At 41.8% G+C, this 18,693-nt stretch overlaps 1 pseudogene; it reads right to left on the minus strand.

The window, feature by feature from the left end:
* Positions 1-692: 692 nt before the first annotated feature.
* Positions 693-18,407, minus strand: LOC116597077 (annotated as a pseudogene).
* Between the last annotated feature and the right edge of the window lie 286 nt (positions 18,408-18,693).

Genomic DNA, 18,693 nt, shown 5'->3' on the forward strand with positions numbered 1-18,693 from the left:
CGAGATCATGACCTGAGCTGAAGGCAGAGGCTTAACCCACTGAGCCACCCAGGCGCCCCTTGATCATATTTTAAAAGGCAGAATAGAATCACATCCATTTTTAAAAATAGCATCCCTGTAAACAGACTGAATTTCAGAGCTACTAGTTTTCTTCAGAAACTTCTGAAGATAGAACATTAGCAGCCTAGAAGCCTTTTCCTTCCCCTCTAGGCTCTCCTGCACTTGTGTGGGGGGGGAAGAGGTTGGTTGACAATTGACATTAAATAAATAGCATATGGTTGAGTTTGCCAAACTTGCTAACTCCTCTCATAGGCAACAGAGTGACTTCATTTATTCTCAGACTAAAGTCCTAGAGTAAGCAAGTAGGCTTATCAAACAGATTATTGAGGGAAGTTCCCATGGTAGATAATTTCCAAAGGTAGAAATGGATGAACTCAGAGCTTAATTGTTCAGTCCTCTCTTTTGCTTCCCAGAGTGAGGTATACTATCAGTGGTGCTCAGATCCTTGTTTCATTGAGACTCGGTGTAATGTGCTCAGTTCCTCTGATTGAAATGTGTTGGAAAAGCCATCTATGGGTAGGGAAGAGAAGTTGGTTTATTACAGTGATGGTACTATTCAAGGAAAATCGAAGCAGCCAACACCAAGCAGTGTCCTTTTTCTCTTGAACTTCAATTATCATCAGCTTCACAGTCTAGGCAAACTCAACTGGGAGAGCAGGTGGTGAGGTCAGAGAAATGAGGACAATTTTATCCAGATCTGTAGACCACCTTGATCTTCTTGGATTCCTAGCACCCCTACCTTTGTAGTCAAGATAGTTATGGGGGGCTAAGTCTTCATTTTTTTACCAGTTCAGTAAAATGGCATACATAGCTGATCATTTTAAGGTATACCATAGATACTATGTTATTTTCCCATTGCACCCTCCATTGTTTAGATGCATAGACAGCCTCCCCATTGATGCTTAACCACTTCCCAGCACCAAGAAGCTTTCTTGGAAGACGGGAACAACCAGTCCATATTTACTGGGTTTAACATTGAGAAGATAGTTGTCTCCCAAACCTACTGTCTAAACCAGTTCTGAAATGATTTCAGATTCCCTTGCGATGTCAGACAAGGCCCTGTCCCATTGATAATCCCAGGATGCCTTGTGGATGTGGTGTGTATCTCCCACCTGTGATCTAGTGACCTCCCTGGCTTGAATTTGCCTTGACAGTTGTAGTATCATCCATGGTAACAGGAACACTTCCAACCCCACAGGTCATTTCCCTTCATCCCTCACAGAGCTATCCCTGCAGATCCAAGAAAGAAAATTTCTAGAGTTCCAATAAGTACCAGGACATTCTCAATCTCCATCAGATCAACAGGTCAGGGCCCAGTTAACAAGGTCATATAGCTCTGGCATTGTTTTCACACTGACAAAACACTGTGTTTTGAAGTCATTTTTCTTACCAAGTAGACAGTTGATGGGGCCATTCTAAGAGTGAGTGAAAGACTTCAGGGCACATGTTCCTCTTCTGAACAGCTGTTCCCCACTCATCAACTCAGCAGAACATGATGGGGATGGGGTCCCACGTCCTCAGAGTTCTGGATCCAAGACATAGCCTTGGCCAGTTGGTGAAGGCTTTGTGATACTCTGTGGTCAGGACTACCTACTGGCTACATGGTTTAGACGAGTTCAGCTCACTCGTGGAGGTGGAAGAGTTACAAGGGGAACTGTGGCCCTAAGTCCGAGGGTCCTGGTAGTTATTGCGCCTGGGGCGGCTCCTCGCCCATCCAGTGTACCCATCCCACTCACTGACCCAGGCCAGCTGGAGAACATGCCTCTGGGGCACTAACTCCCCAAATTCTGCGTCACCCAACTGATCCAGAGTCGATACTTGGCCACTTCAGGCTGTAGTGGTGCCCAGCCCACACTGAGCTCCCAGGATCCCCCCTTGGCCCGACATCTGTCAATTAAGAGAGACTTTTAATTCATCAATCTTAATGAGTGGACTTTGTGTGGAACCTGACCCAAGCGAAGCAAATGCTTTGTTATGTTCTCTTTTGTTTGAAGGAAAACAGGATCAATCTGGTGTTCCCAGAAGGAAATCTGACAGAATGGAGCACCTTGGGGTAGAGAGGTTGGGAAGAGTGGGGGTGCAGGCCAAGGAGGTGAATGTGGGACCTCCTCACTGCCATACTCGTCTCAACCTCATTTAGCTCTTGTCTTTAATTAGCCCCTCAGTGAAACGTTCTGTTTTAAGTAGAATCTTAGACTAGGGATCCAGAAAAAGACCAGCTCTATCACACCAAGCCCTCCATTTCAACTAGAGAGAAAACAGGAGAGAAAGGAGACATATCTCCAAATTCAATTCTGTCTTCAGTTATGCTTTAAAGAGGACTTATGTCATTCACCAAAGAGATGTAGTTTCCCCAGGGGAGACAGCAGGTGTACATTTCCTCTCAAGGTTATTTAATTGCTGTCAGGAAGACATATGATTAACAAAACCAAATGCTGGAAATATGAAGTATAGACAATTTTAAAGTTGTTTATAGAGTTGATTACAGTATATCATACAATGTGTTTATATGCCATAAACCTGCCTATCACAAACTGTTCCCACACCTGTGCATCTGCATTGAACAGCCCACTGCTTAGCTGTGCATAAATCCCCTGCTGAGACAATGGCCAGCACCCAGCAGAACCCAGCTTCCCCCGATGGCCTCTCTCGGTCACCTTGTATGCACCAGCTTCGTTCCAGTGAAGCTGAGGCCAAAGGCCTGCAGACCTGTAGTGTCCTCTGCTGCAGTGAGAGCCCTCTGAACTCCACAAAAGGATAACAGCAAGAAAATGACAGGCTTTTGGGGGTTCCTCACTGTCTTTTAAGATATTGCTATTCAAAATGGGGCCCGCTGTTGTCATCTTGGTTACCATTCAGAGAGGAGACCAGCATAGAATCGAGAGAAAGCATTTAAAATGTTGAAATCCACTTGGTAGGATGAGTTTATGTCTGTTGAATCTAATAAAAAAATGGCACTTGGGTGTTGTGTGTATTGGTTTTTTTATTCCATTTTTAGTTACTTTTATTGCCCCTTCCAAAATATCAGGCTGTGATAGATTGCAAATTTAAAAAAACAAAAACAAAAACTTCTCTTTCCTCTACATAATTTGAGAAGCACTGCCTTAGAGTGATGCACCCCTCCCCCCGCCACTCGCCACATCCCCAAGCTTCCCTTGGCACTCTGACAGTTCCCAAGAGTCAGCCAATGGCAAAAATGTGGACCTAGAAAGATGGTCTTCCCAAGAGGCAAAGGGTTGTTCATGGGTGAGAAGCACCAGGGCTGGTAGAGCTCATGAAACCAGCCCAGTTGACTCCTGGTCACAGCATACACCTTAGTCTTTCCAACAGTTAACAGTGTTGTAATGCTAGTCGTAGAAGCAGCAGCAGTCAAGACTTACATAGGACTTAACTGTGGTGTAGCTACTGTCCTAAATGCTCTACGAATACCAGATGACAAGTGGTTCTTCTCTTTGGAGTGACATATATGCACACCTCCCTATACACATATACTGGAAAGCATAGCATCAAGCCAGTTTGCATGGATCTGAAAATTCGCTAATGACTGACCTCTTATTCTGGTATTTCAAGACATCCTTCCAAATATACTAGAGACACTTATTAGAACTCCCAGGAAATAAGAATTTCATGTTCAGATACTGGTCATAGAGCTCAGCTGGAAAATTTTTTTTAACAGAAACAACATTCCATCTTGGAAAATATGGAGATATTTGGACCTCTGTTTTTATTTTTTGTTGTTGCTCTTGGAAGTTCTCAGGCAGGAAACAGAGATTCACAAAATACACATTAAGAGGCAAAGACAACACCACCACAAAACTTGTTTCACTGTACAGAAAGGTTATCTAGTACCAAGTCTTTCATTTACTAGTTTTCTCCCCACAGATAGGTTGTAAGACTGAGGCACAGTTTAGATATTTCTGTACTCCTTGCCCCTTGTTGAGGTTCAATAAATGTTCAAATTTTATGAAGTCTGTATTCCACAAATGGAATCTATTTGCCCTTGAAGTATGAGCCTTCTTAGACTCTGTGTGAGGTGGGTGAATTCTGCCCTCTCCCGTGATCTCTGCTATATCCAAAGATATCCCACTGCTATTGGCAGCCAGATTCACTATTTAGCTTTTGAGTGGTCAAAATAAGTTAACCACACACAGATTTTCAGTACATCATTGTAGGTTGGGATCAAGGAGTTCACCCTGAGGAAACTTAAGCAGGGGAAACATTAGCTTCTCTCTCATGTGTCCATGGCCTTTTTCCTTCCTTGGATTTTAGGGATAACCTGAGGCTTGACTTTGTGGGGTTAATGGATGTTCCCAACCCAACATGAGCAGGCATGGGGATGTTTTCTCCCAACTGACTAAAATCTCTTCTTCTTCTCACCAGTTTAAAACCTAAGTGGTAATGCTGAATTACCAATTAATATTCACTGGAAGCCCATAGCATTACAGAGCCATGATTCCTGCCCCTAGTGAACCATGAATCTCAAGAGACTTTCTCCACGTTAATTCCTTGTGCCCTTCAAGATGAGATTATGGGTGTAGGCATCCTCCTGAAGATAGGAAAGAGAAAAAGTGGGCCTCCAAGGTAGCTCAGTGAAAGACACAATGTGAGTTAGTGAAAAGACAAGAAGAAAAAGGTATCTGTTACTTAGTGGGGATGTTTCCAGGAGAAAATGTCCAAACTTGTTTCATTGTGTTATTTCTTATGTCTCTATAGTAACAAGAAATAGGACAGTTCCTTATAAAATGCCCTCATTTTATAATGAGGGTGCCTGGCTGGTTCAGTTGGTGGAATGAGCGACTCTTAATCTCAGGGCCATGAGTTCAAGTCCTGAGTTGGGTGTAAAGATTACTTAAAAAAAATAAAGCATTTTTTTTAAAATTGTCATTTTACCTTCCCAACAAAGTAATGAGAAAGATATTAATATGTTCACTTTATAGATAAGGACACCAAAACTCAGGAAGAGTAAGTCTTTTTCCCCACATTCATACATACTGGAGCAGAGGCAGGACCCTAACTGAAGTCATCTGCCTTTAAGCTCAGTGCTCTTTTACCATCGCAGATGCCTTTATGGTCTTTTCCTGGATTTACCATATCCCAAACTGAATTCCTGATTATTCCTCTAAATCTTTCTTCTCTCAATATCTGCGTAAGTCTGGGAGTCATCTTTTGACATTTTATTCTCTCACTTTCCCAAATCCAAACCATTACCAAATTATGGTAATTTCATGTTCAAACACCCCTCTTGCTACTTCTCACTCCCCCACGCGGATCAAGCATTCCAGGCATCTATTTGTAAATGCACGCCAAAGTGGAATGTGTCCAATTAAGAATGTTACCAGGAAGACAGAGCAGTTGGGAGATGAGCTAGATTTCCTTTTAAAAATAAGATTTGGAGGGGAACTTGGGTGACTCAGTCAGTTAAGCCCCTGACTCTTGATTTTGGCTCAGGTCATGATCTCAGGGTGGTAGGACTGAGCCCTGCATTGGGCTCTGCCCTTAGCAGGCAGTCTGCTTCTCTCCCACTCCCTCTCCTCCTCCCTCCCACTTGAGTGCACTCTCCCTCTCTCTAAACTAAATAAATAAATCTTTTTTAAAAAATTAGATTTTGAGAGGTTTCTTCAAAAGAAAATAAGGAAAAATTAAGTTTGTGAGTCACCATATTTGCTTGGCTATACAGAGAAGTATTAGTTGTAGTCACGGTCGTATCTTTTTTTTTTTTCAAGATTTTAGTTATTTGTTTATTTGAGGGAGAAGAGAGAGAGAGAGCAAGCATGCATGAACAGGGGTGGGAAGGAACAGAAGGGGAGAGGCAGTGGGGGAGGGGCGGAGGGAGAGAGAGAATCAGCAGCAGACTCCACACTGAGCTGGAGCCAGAGGTGAGGCTGGATCTCACCTCCAGGAAATCACGACCTGAGCTGAAACCAAGAGTCAGATGCTTCACAGACTGAGCCACCCAGACACCCCGTCATGATCCTATCTTAAGTTTGTATTTTAACTTCTCTAAGTGCAACTGAAATCCTTTCAGGAATAAATCAGAGTTCCAATTAAATGCACAGTGATTTAATAACAAAAGAAACTAATGCTTTAGATGCTCTAGTTTTTCTCTCACAATCAGACTCTGAAATCTGGGCAAGAAAATGTTCTTATAATTTTACAGATTGAAAAAACTGAGGTACAGAGAAGCAAAGTGACTTGGCCAGTGTCACACGACAAGACTAGGATCTAGAATACCCACACCCATTTAGGGGTTCTTTTCTCATAGGCTTTGCTAGCCTCGCTGATGCATTCTGTCCTCATATTTTAATGCTAAGGTGACCAAAGAATAAAAAGCAATCTAGGAAATTAAAGATTTAGCAGAAGTCTGTGGCACGTACACTGTGGCCCAGATACCATAGTTCTTCTGTTGTTGTTCTAGACACAGTGTGTGTGCTCCAGAAAATAAGAAGCAAAGACCTCAGTCAGAAATTTTCTTAAAGGACAAGAGTATTAAAAATAACTATAACTATGATAATTTGGTAAAGAATGCACCATATAAAAAGAGATAAATTGTGACATCAGAAATGTAAAAGGGTAGAGTTCTTGCATGCAATCCAAGTTTGGTTGTTAATGTTATATCTAGAAAACGTTTTATGTAAGCCTCAAGATAACCACCAAATAAAAACTTCCAGTATCTTCACAAAAGATAAAGAGAAGAGAATCAAAGCAGTCCACTATGCAAAATCATCAGTTCACAAAGGAAGGCAGCAAGGAAGGAAAAAAGGAACAAACGGACTAAAAAGCAACCAGAAAACAGTACGACAGCATTAATAAGTCCTTACAGATCAAGAAGTATTCTAATGTAAATGAATTAAATTTTCCAATCAATTGCACAGAGTAGCTGGATGGATTAAAAAAACAAGACCCAGTTATCTGTTGCCTATAAGAGACAACGTTCATACCACCCAGAATCATCTATAAATTCAATGCAATCCCTATCAAAAATCTATTGACATTTTTCAAGAAATAGAAAAAAACAATCCTGAAATTCATGTGAAATGATAAAAGATCCTGAATGCCAAAAGTATGAAGAACAAAGCTGAAGGCATCATGCTTCCTGATTTCAAACTAGATTACAGAACTTTAGCAATCAAAACAGTATGGTACTTGCAAAAATACAGACACACAGAGCAATGGAATAGAAGAGAGAGCCCGAAATAAACCCCTGCATGTAAGTCAACTTTTCTTTGACAAGAGAGCCAAGAATACTCAATGCGGAAAGCAGAGTCTCTTTAATAAAGGGTGCTGGGAAAGCTAAGATAACCACATGCAGGAGAATGAAACTGGGCCCCTATCTTATACCACACACAAAGATTAACTCAAAATGAAATAAAGACTTAAAACAGAAGAACTGAAAACCATAAAAGTCCTAGAGGAAAGCACAGGGGAAAACCTTTTTGACACTGGTTCTGGCAATAATTTTATAGATATGACACCAGAAGTACAAGCAACAAATGCAGGACTTAAAACTGGGACTACATCAAACTATATAGCTTCTGCACAGCAAGAGAAACAACCAACAAAATGAAAAGGCAGCCTATGAAGTGGGAGAAAATATCAGCAAATCATATATCTGAAAAGGGGTTAAAATCCAAAAGATATAAAGAACCCATAAAATTCAATAACACAAAAAAATAATCTAATTGAAAATGGGCAGAGGAACTGAACAGATAATTTTCCAAAGAAGATATATAAACAGCCAATAGACAGACACATGAAAAGTGCTCAGTATCACTGATCATCAGGGAAATGCAAATGGAAACTACAAGGAGTTATCACCCCACACCCTTAGATAACTATCATCAAAAAGACAAGAAATAACAAGTGTTGGTGAGGATGTGGCAAAAAGGGAATCTTTGTGTATCATTAGTGGGAATGTAAATGAATACAGAAACTTGGAAAACAGCATAGAGGTTTCTCAAAAAATTAAGAATAGAACTACATATGATCCAGCAAACGCAATGCAGGGTATGTATTCAAAGGAAATGAAAATAAGGTCTCAGAAAGATATCAGCAATCCCATGTCAACTGCAACATTATCCACAACAGTCAAGACATGAAAACCACCTACATGTTCATCAAAGTAGGAAGGAAGATGTTCTGTGTGTGTGTGTGTATACATATATACATATATACATGTGTGTGTGAGAGTGTGTGTATATGTGTGTGTATGTATATATATATATATATATATATATAAATAAAATATGGAATATTTAGCTAAGAGAAAGAAGGAAATCCTGCCTTTGCAAAAACATGCATGTAACTTGAGGGCATTTTTCTAAGTGAAATAGGTCAAACAGAGAAAGAGAAGACAATACTGCCCGCTATCACTTACATGCAGAATCTTAAAAATAATAATAATAATAATAAATCACTGACACAGGCAGTAGAATGGTGGTTGCCGGGGGAAGGGCGTGGGGAAATACAGAAATGTTGGCCAAAGGGTACAAACCTGCAGTTACAAGAAGAGTAAGGTTGGGGAGATCTAATGTTCAGCCTGGTAAATGTAATTAACCATATGCAGTGTATACTTAAAAGCTGTGTAGAGAATAGATCTTATACGCTGACACCACAGAAAAAAATACGGCAATAATGTGACAGGACAGAGGTGTTCACCAATGCTCTGGTGGTGGTCTTTTCCCAAAAGAAATATCCAAGCCAACATGTCTCACACCTTAAACTTATACAATCTCATATGTCAATTATATCTCAACAAAACTGGGGGAAAAGAGCTTCTCTTTGTCAGTGAAACAACAATTCTTCAGGGGAAAACTCGCTATTTGTGTAACGCTCTCTCCCACGCTGCTTCCTTCAGCACTGGCTACAAATGCTCCATGAAGAGGCTGTTAATGTGACCCATCTCCTCCCTTCAAAATATCTTTTCAAAACATCGTTTTTCCTTATGGTTCTTCTTGGAATCAGAAGCCATATATTCTAAAGAAATTTAAGAAGCCATCTAAAGAAGTTTTTTTTTAATTTAGTGGTCTATATAGGTTGGATTGGGTCACTACAAAATAGAATCATTCTTTTTGTCAGCTCTCTGTAGTCTATGCAAAGTATCTCTCTCCTCCCCGTGTCCATGTTGTTGAAAAATTTGCCACGGGCTTCCCAAAAGCTGGCTTTTCATGCTAAAGTACACTCCTAGAAGTGCAAAGATAGTAAGTTAAAAAAAAAAAAAAAAAAAAAAAAAAACCTGTCAGTGATGTAGATGAAAATGGATGTTAGAGCAATTCCCAGGCAGCAGAGAAAGACTCCAGTGTTTACATAATCCCCGAGTGCATGCGTGGATTCTTCTCCGTTTCCTTGCTAAACCTCATCTGGCTTTGCTCAAGACCTCAAATGCAGTGAATTCGAGGCAGCACCTAATATTTATTCATGCCATTGTCAAGAGCATCTTTGCAGTTCTTGCCAAGGTCTGTCGTTGAATATGTTTATCCAGCTGCATGGCAAAAACATAATACACAGTCATCATTTTACTCAGTCACCTACTCAATATTTTCTTCTATGATTAAATTAACTCATAAATATTGCACTTTTAATGCCAGAAAGCCATGGTTCATCCAGCCAGTTGAATACTTGTTTGTCCATTTTCTGGGCACTCAGTCATGGCCTTACAGAGTTTGAAATAATGAAAAGCACTGCATTTACTTAACATGCACAAGAAACAGAGCAAGATCCTTCCGTGAGCTCCGTTATCATGCAGTGCAAGGCTGCAGAAGAACTTTTGTAAGCAGCACTGAAAAACTGTAGGTAGGGGCTGCGCTGGAAGTGGTTTGGGTGTAGATACGTAATCTGCTCTGATCGGTTGATGCGAAGGACAGAAATGGTGGCTCTATTTGCAACTGGCACAATGTCTTGCTCTACCAAGGAGAATTTCAAATACACACACCCCTTGGTCACTCTTGTACTCAATTCATTACCAGACTGCGTTCATGAACCCTGTAGGCACTTGCTGTGTTCTGTGACGTCTTGGAACTTCTTTCTCTAAACATTCCCACACGGACTGCTTGTTTAAAGCAGCCGACACAAGGCCTTACACGCTCACCTTCAGTGTCGAAGGGCTGCTGCCGAAGGGCGAGAGTCTGCCCTTGCAGTCCCAGGCTAGCCCAGGGGACAGTAACGCAACAGGCATCTACACAGATACCTGGCCCCAGAGGCAAGAGCCATGTACCCCGGGACCCTTCTGGAATCACCTCCTGAATGAAATATTTATAGCTGGCACTGCAGGGCAGTTAGCTTTTCTAGAATTCTATCCAAATTCACGCTGTTGTTCTGGGAATAGCCTCGGTTAGCAGTTGCTCATGATGTCAACGCTTTTGGAAACTTTTTACAGTCATTTTTACTGTTTTTATTTCAAAAATAAAACTTAAAGGAGCTTGAAAAGTAGGTTTTTAGATGATCACACAATGGCCTGATTTCCATGGTTTCAGTTCTGTGCATTTTACTTTATGTGCACCTACTGAAATTAACCAAAATTAATCCATATTTGAACAAAGACTGCGGATACAAATGAGCCCTAACTTTCTAGGCTCCTCGGTGCAGTGCACTAGCTGAAGCGTTTGGAATGCATTGGCCCTGGGAGGCGAAGAAGTTATAGCAAACAACATATGGGCTTTAAAACTGGAACTATCCAAGACAGAACAAGAAAGCTATTTTCACTTTACTTGTTCCTTTTTTTTCCCCCTCCAGAAGATGAATTATTTCTAATCACATTTTATTTTCATCTTCAGAGCTAGATCCCAAAAGAGCCAGGTCTTTTCAAACTGCTGGTGAGTTTGCAGCCCCGTCCAATGATTACCTAATGCATTTGTGTCATCTGCTTTCCTTGTTGTGTGAAAACACACTAAGGAAATGTGTAAGTGCACTGAATTGTTCCCAACTCTTTTATTCACCTTTCAGCATGCTAGTTCCTTCCCTTGGCATTGATATCATTATGCATTTGTCAAAGATAGACTGTCACTTTAGGGCCTCTATTATGTGCAAGAATTGGCAGCAAATTTTGCCACTGGGATTTGCTTATATCCTCTGTATGTTATTGTACTTCTTTGGCATTCAGTAAATTCCGTACACCCACTTCTTTGATGTTCATTCCAGCCCCTAAATGTGGAAACAATGACTGAAATTTTGCATCAAAGCATGGCAAGCAACACAGCTCTCTGCTAGTTCACTAAACATGGAGTATCTAACCCCCTCCCCCGCCCCGAATCTAGACCAATAGTCCTCTAAGAACAGTTCTGGTTTCCCCAGTGCAAAGGAACTAGAGGAAGTTAAAGAAAACAAATCCAAGATTTTAAGAAAAAGAAAGAGATTAAACAAGACAGTGAAACTGAAGCGCACGATCATTTTTAACCATAGAGAAAGCTAAGTACTGTTCCAATTGGTCCACCTGTTCTTTTTCTTCCCTATGCGCCCCCCACCCTCCCCGCACCGCCCCCCCCCCCCCACACACACACACATTGGTCTAGTCTAGTCTAGCACTTCTACTGAGCCAGGCTTTTTTCACATTTGGGAAGTCTCTAGATCTCACTTCTGTATAACGTCAGCTACACTAGATGGCTCAGGTTTTTTAAAACAACTTTTTAAAAGAAGTATTAAAGGGCCCGTGAATTAAGGAATTATAAAAGTAATTGAAAAAGAAAACCAGAACTACCAAAATTTCAGTACGTTACTTTTGCAAACTAGAATTAGCTGTCTGGAACACATTTTCAGTGTTTGCTTTTACTTTACTCCTGGGATGCCAGTGTAAATAATTACTTCATTCAATTTATTTCACAGGTCAACTTTGACTCATAAAAGCATTAAAGCAGGTAACCCCCTAGGGATGTTGGGAAGACAGATGAGCAAATAGATAGGAAACTGCTATAAGCTCTTTGAGGGGAGAAAAAAAGACACTTTATAAATCCAGAGTATTTTATGGTTATGTTTTCACTTCATTCCATTTGGTATCCAGAATGTGTTAGTTATAATTAATATACAATGTTGGGAACTATTATAAAAGTACCATACTCCTTTTAAATTTAGTAAAGAAGATAATTGTGTTTGGGGAATGTCATCCTGTATAAATTAGAAGAATTCCCAGTAGCGTGCCATAACTGAGAATCGGGCTGACTGCACTGATGGAGAAGAGAGATGTTAGCATGGTAGCCCGTGCTCCATCAAAGGGTAGAACTCCGAGGAGGTAACATGACAGTCCTTAAAATACCAGTTTCAGATGGCCTACGTGGGAAGTTTTTTGGGACAGATGTATGCAACAGTGACATCTAGCGGTTGTAGAGATAATTACAAATATGTCTCATTTTAAAAATACACAACGTTCCCTATTATAACCAAATACTCTGTATTGTTAAATGGTGCCTGGCCACAGTGTAAGTCAGTAATTCAGGTTAGATTGCCACTGCAGCTACATTTACTGTTTATTCACTAAGTAGGTTCCAAAGTCTGTTGTTCCATTATCATTATTTTCTTGCTTTTTAATTTTACTAAAATTATAGTGGTCTACTCTCCAAGGGTCTCTCTGACCCTCCTAAGCACGCTTAGATATTTTTGCAAGCATAAATGAGACTTTGTGCTACTGCAAACCCAGCAAAAATGGAAGCTACACTTGACTCCACTGTGAGATATTCCAGGGAAGGCATGTGTGACCCTGAATATTTTCATTGTTGTAGAACTGCTCTAAGAAATTCATTAAGACTTTTTTCCAAGTTGTTGACGAAGAAGGGAAAGGAGAGGAAAGAGAAGGAAAGGAAAATAAAGGAGAGAAGGGGGAAAGGGAGGAAAGAAGGTAGGAAGGAAGGAAGGAAGGAGGAAGGGGGGAGGAGGGAGGAATGACAAGAAAGAAAGAGAGGAAAGAAGGAGAAGGAAAAAAGAACAGGACGACCCACAGATCTTTAGTAAGTTTTGGTAACCGCTCCATTAACATGATCACACATCTAAAGAGGGAATTCAAAGAGCTATTAGCCTCCCCCCAATTTTTTCATTTTAAATTTCATTCTTTCAACTGGCATGGCAGGCAACTAACTGAGTAAGATAAATAACAACAATAAGAATTTTCATTAAAAAAGACCAAGAAGAGCCACTGCTGCTTGGAAGTACCTACAGCAGGGCCACTTGTAAGAGGATGCTTAAAAAGCGCCCTCTCCGCCATGTTGGGAAAGAAGGCGACAGAAGCCTGTCAGGTCACCTGAGCTTCTAAGTGACTTATGACCACACCACAGCTGAGCACATCAAGTGACTGCTGACCAGCTTCTCAGGCGACCCTCCTTCAGAGAAACCGTCATCTTGTGGCAAGTTGTTTCTCAATCTTAGACTCCCTTATGTTGGGTTTTTCTCTTCAACTGCCCGCCTCCTTAAGTCCTCAAGATGGGAAGACCTTAAAGGTCCCCTCTTTTACCTCTTCTTTGCTATCTACCCAACTCCAGTGAGAAAATCAAGACATAACTCCATAAAAAATGCCAATTGCTCTTTAACTAAGCCCACACCTCTTGTGCCCAAATGGCAGAGAAGAAAGAACATTATAGAAACTGCGCTGCTTCGAAAGAGCATGTGTGTGTGAAAACAGTGATTTGCATTAAGCAAAGAGCCCTAGGACAAAAGCATGGGGATGGTCTCTGCAAAGAAAGTCTGGGAAATGATTTCCGTCGTGTCAGGGAGAGTTAGGGGAGACGTGCATTGAAACAGAGCAGGTAGCCGGGTCTGTTTGCTTTTCCAAGGCCTTTGAACTGCAAGCTCGCCTATCCAGATTCTGAAGTAAAACAACGCCATGTTCCTATCCCGGCTCTCACAGCAGATTCCACGACTCTGTTGCTTCTCCTAGAAACTTTCACGGCAGGTCTTCTAGGCAGACGCACCGGGAATGGCTGTGCCCAGGCCTCACCTCTCCCTTGGGAGTTGTGCAAGAATGTGGCTGGGCCAGCTCTTGTCTTATCCACCCTGGAAGCCCAGTTCGATGATTTCTCGAGTCAGATCCGGGGTCCCTCCAGAGCAAAAGTAGAACTTTCCTGTAGCATGTGGTCCTTCCCTCCCCGGACTGCTTAGGCCACCGCATTACCAGCTCCTGCCAGTCCGAGGAGCAAGAGGCTGGCATGAGGAATCAATTCCCTTCTTTTCCCCTTAAAGAAAAAAACCTGCCTTGCAAAGCTTTCCCCGGTGTTTCAGTACCAAAAAAAAAAAAAAAAAAAAAGCAGTTGCGTGACAGGCATACCCTTTCCTTGCTTACAGCTTTGGGTCTGGTTTTACTGCATTATATAATCTAATAATCCATTTAATTTCTTTAGAGAGATGTTTTAGATATATACAGGTGGCATTTGGATGGAATCACATATGCCATAAAGCTGTCCGCTCCTATCTGGCTTCAGAATACAGAAGAAGGATCTGTTTTACAGACATTCCAGAATTTTTACATGGTCAATTGGCTGGTTTTGTATTCTGGAACATATCAGAGCGTCTGCAGGAAAATACACAGATAAATTCTATAAAATGGTGGCAGGATTTCTGATTTACTGGTAGTGCTGGTTTGAATTTTCGCAAAAATATTTAGCCATAGGACAATGTATTAGGCGTATTCTTAAAGGTAAATAACTGCAGCCAATAAAAGTTCGGCCTATAAAGGGTCCCATCTTCTACTAGTTTTCTGCACCGAGAATTACTACCAGTATAATCATGGCTCCCTGCACACTAATATTTCCTCTGATACAGTATGATCAATGTTGTGGAAAAACATTTATTATATTTCTTCTAGCTACTTAAAGGCATTACTGAATTATGGGCATCGCAAAACGAATCCACTGTGCATTTTTTCTTTATGTGACGTTTTTACAATCTTCATTTTCTGCTTTGCAGCCACTGAGCTATAGAGATCCACACTTTGTCCCTCTTACAACTGCCACTGGGGCCACCTTCTCCTTTCTGCTTTATTACATCTGAAATGCACTTCATATGATAACATTCCTTTTCATTCTGTGCCAGACTCTTATTTGAAAGGAAGAAGTTATGAAAGAAATTAAACAAGCAGTGTTGTTAATAATAGTTCTTAATCTCCTTACTTAACAAAGGTTATGAAGTTTAGACTGAGGAAAGGACAAGGGGAGGAGATGGTATTTTACAGAATCATTCCAGAAGAGCCAATGGACTCGGAATGGGTGTGGGGTTCGCGGTTTTGACATTTAACAATTTTATTAACATCTTTGCTTATTACGCACCTTGATCCACAGGATCTGCAGCTGGGAGAGAGTGTCCAGCTAACAGCCCGTGTCTCAGGCCCTGCCAGGGGATGAATCAATTAGCAAGAGAAGCAATGATGCAAATGCTCCGGGGTCACTCGGGATGCTGTTTGCCTTTTTGATAGAGAAAGCACGCCATAAATAACATCACACCTCAGGAAATCATTCCGGGAGGCCCAGATGCCGGCAGGGCTGCTGCCGGGGACGGAAGGAATCATTTGCTCATTGTGTGTATTTCCCCCATCTCAGTCAATGGAGGATTTGTAGTAAAATCAAAGTATTTAAAAGGAGGACAGTATGTGGTAACGGAGGCATGTTTAGTAATTTTTTTTAGTACCAGAACCTGTGATTTATGACCCAGAGTTACAGCCAACTTTATTACAAAAATGACTTCACCCATAATAACCTTATTCAGGGCTCTCTGGAGAATGATGTAGTACCCAACAGCATTATAATCTAGCAAATATTCACAAACAATTCCCCGCCTCGGTCTCCTTTCCCCCGCTCCAGTCTCCACCCCAGAGGCAAGCTTCCCCCTTCACTGCCTGGAAGAAGTTGCCTCCCAGCAAAGATTCTGTGCTCTTTCTGTGGGGATTTGCCCAGATCGCAGATTTATAAGCAGCCTGGGACAGAAAGCTGCCTCCTGGGTCTGGGTCACACCTTCCCCAACCTTCTGGCCTGAGGAACAGTGAGCAGAACACACCCACTCACCTTTCATTTCCTCCCCGCACAGAACTTGCCTCGCCCCTGCACCCCAGGCTACTCTGCCAGAGCTCTGATCCCCACCACCTGAGAAAGGATCACTGCAGTCCCCACCCCCCACCACCATTTAAATTGCCATGGTAACCACCAGCTGCACTAAAACTGCTGGGGCTGGGTGTCCAGGCAGGGTCCCCTGGGTGTACCAGGATCTAGGAACTGGCCCTCCATCTTATTAAACTCTGGTGTCAGTTCCTAGCAATTGTTTTAAATTTACACCCTCAGAGGGGCTTAGTGGGATTACATGTCCATTTGCATTAAAACAGGTTTCTGTCATTAAACTGCCATACAATAAGCTTCCTCGGGACGAATTAATGAGCTCTAAATATCATCAAGTAGAAGTTCACTTCACCAAGAGGGCCACCAAGGGGGGCAGAAGGAAGTGGCTGCTCAGAAATCTCAGCCCAGGAGAAATGTAAGTGCCAAGTGAGACGAGTCTTGTCCTGGTTCTTGGCTGTGAGATAAATGGTTTCTGATTTAGGGCCGATCTGGGAGAGCTGGTGACATTCTCCCTGTTCACCAAAACCCCACACTTCACCATCTACTCCTTATTCCAAATACGCCTCTACTCTTGACCTTGGCTGCTGAAATTGGCTGATGGACTGTCAGCCCCTTTACTCTGTAACATGTCTCCGTCTGTTGTCTATCTGTCCTGGAGGAACTTGTCTACATCTAAGCTGGCCGAGAACAACAAGCTCACGGCACAGCGCCCCCTGTAGCTGGATTGAAGTCTCCTGACTCTAAAATGCAGGGATAGTTGTTAAGGGACTATCCCCACAGGCCATCGGCGAGCCGGATCCCAGAGAACTAGTCTCTGATTAGGAGCACCTTACTCTGGTCACCTAGAAGCAGAACAGAAACAGGGACAGTTTTTAAGGCTGGCTTGTCCCTGCTCACAAGGACCGCCAACACTTGCCCTGACAAATACAGATGTATGTCTAAGGAGCCATTTTTCATCAAAAACAAGTAAATCAATCTCGACTTTCTTTTATGGAAAGGAGTAAGACTTGGTGCTAGACAGACTTCCTGGTCCACAGGAGCTGTGATCTCATTTCTGTGCAGTCTTAACAGGGGACAGTAATGTATGATTGAGACCCTGCTATATTTAGGAATGACAAGATAGGCATTATTAATAGCTTAATTGACATTAAGGCAATTACCCCTACCCTTATTACAGTTTGTAGAATTACACAGAAAATATTGGCTGAGGCCTTTTTCTCCCTAGAGCTACCCAAGGATACAGCATTTTATTTCATGCCAGATCCCAGCTTTGACATTAGATACTTAGCCATAGAATGATTCCAGTAAATCATTATAAATGCATTATAATAAAGATGTTATGAGCTATCAGATATTAACCCCCAACCCCTAAAGAGAGATAAATAGTCCAGTTGCATGATTCTCACTTTTGTTTCATAAGAAATAAGCTTTTGCAAAGAGCAACTGACTAATGAATTATAAAATGGTGTGTTGAGCTCAGATAATTAAACAATGCATTTTAGTGTCTAGTGCAGGATGAACACTAAATCATACACAAATAAAAAGGGAAAAACCTAACCCCCAAGCCCAGCTCCTATTTTCAAATAACATTAAAGGTGGGTCTATACTCCAAAAATGCTTCAACTCTTTTTTTTATCTGATTAGAAGGACATATCGAGTGTAAGATCAAGACACGAGGAGGTAAACTAAACCAACACTCAGAACAAGAATTCTGGAGGTGCTAATTTCAGATAAGCCCACAAGGTGATTTTAATGGAGATTTTACATGGAGATAACTTCCGTTGCCAAAGTGTTTACGGGGCAAAAGTCTAGAAGAATCTTGAAGTTTCCAAGTTTCCTTATACTTTTCTGTTTTGTCTGAATTCATGGTAATAACATATGAGAGCGGTGTTAAAAACTGTGGCTTTGACCTTGTAGTAGAAGACTAACGGGAGATGCAAGAGGTGGAGAGGTTGGTTGGTTTGGGCTCTCACCACTGTCCTGAGGGGTCACCATTCCTGGCAGGGCTCCATCTAGTGGTCAATCTTGGATCACCAAGAAGTTTTATCCTCAGGTGGCTGGCATATGGGACTGGTTTGCTATTGGCTGCTGTTTCGGACATGTCTTGAATTGACCCCAAGATTTGAGGCTGCGGTTAAGCATGTCCTGAATACGTGTTTTAGTCTCCCAGCTTCTCAAAGGCGTGGTGACTGCCTCAAGGCCGTCTTCTGTTTCTTGGTCAAACAGCACACCACTAATGACCAGGTGGCCAAAATTAGAGATGACCTTGGAATCCACGTGGGCAATGAGCACCTGTGCTGGTGTGGAGCTTCCTTGGAACACCAGGTACATCCTGTTCCACTTAGCCGTTCCTCTCCTGTGCTCCAGTCCAGCCAGACCAGTCTTTCCTCCATTTGTCCACGCAGCTTCAGTGTTGTCCAAATCAACTGACTTCAATCCTAACCAGAGGGTTGGGTGAACATTAAATGAGATCAGTTCTATAAAGATCTAGCTATGAGAAGTACCTCTTAGAGAGTAAGCCCACAATGAAATGCTACTATTTTTATATTAGTTACCTTGTCATTCTTTGTCTCTGGCTCTTCTCATTGTTCTGCCCTTACATCTCAGGGTCCAGCAC

Source organism: Mustela erminea, chromosome 8 (genome assembly GCF_009829155.1).
Source record: "Mustela erminea isolate mMusErm1 chromosome 8, mMusErm1.Pri, whole genome shotgun sequence".
Lineage (NCBI taxonomy): Eukaryota > Metazoa > Chordata > Mammalia > Carnivora > Mustelidae > Mustela > Mustela erminea.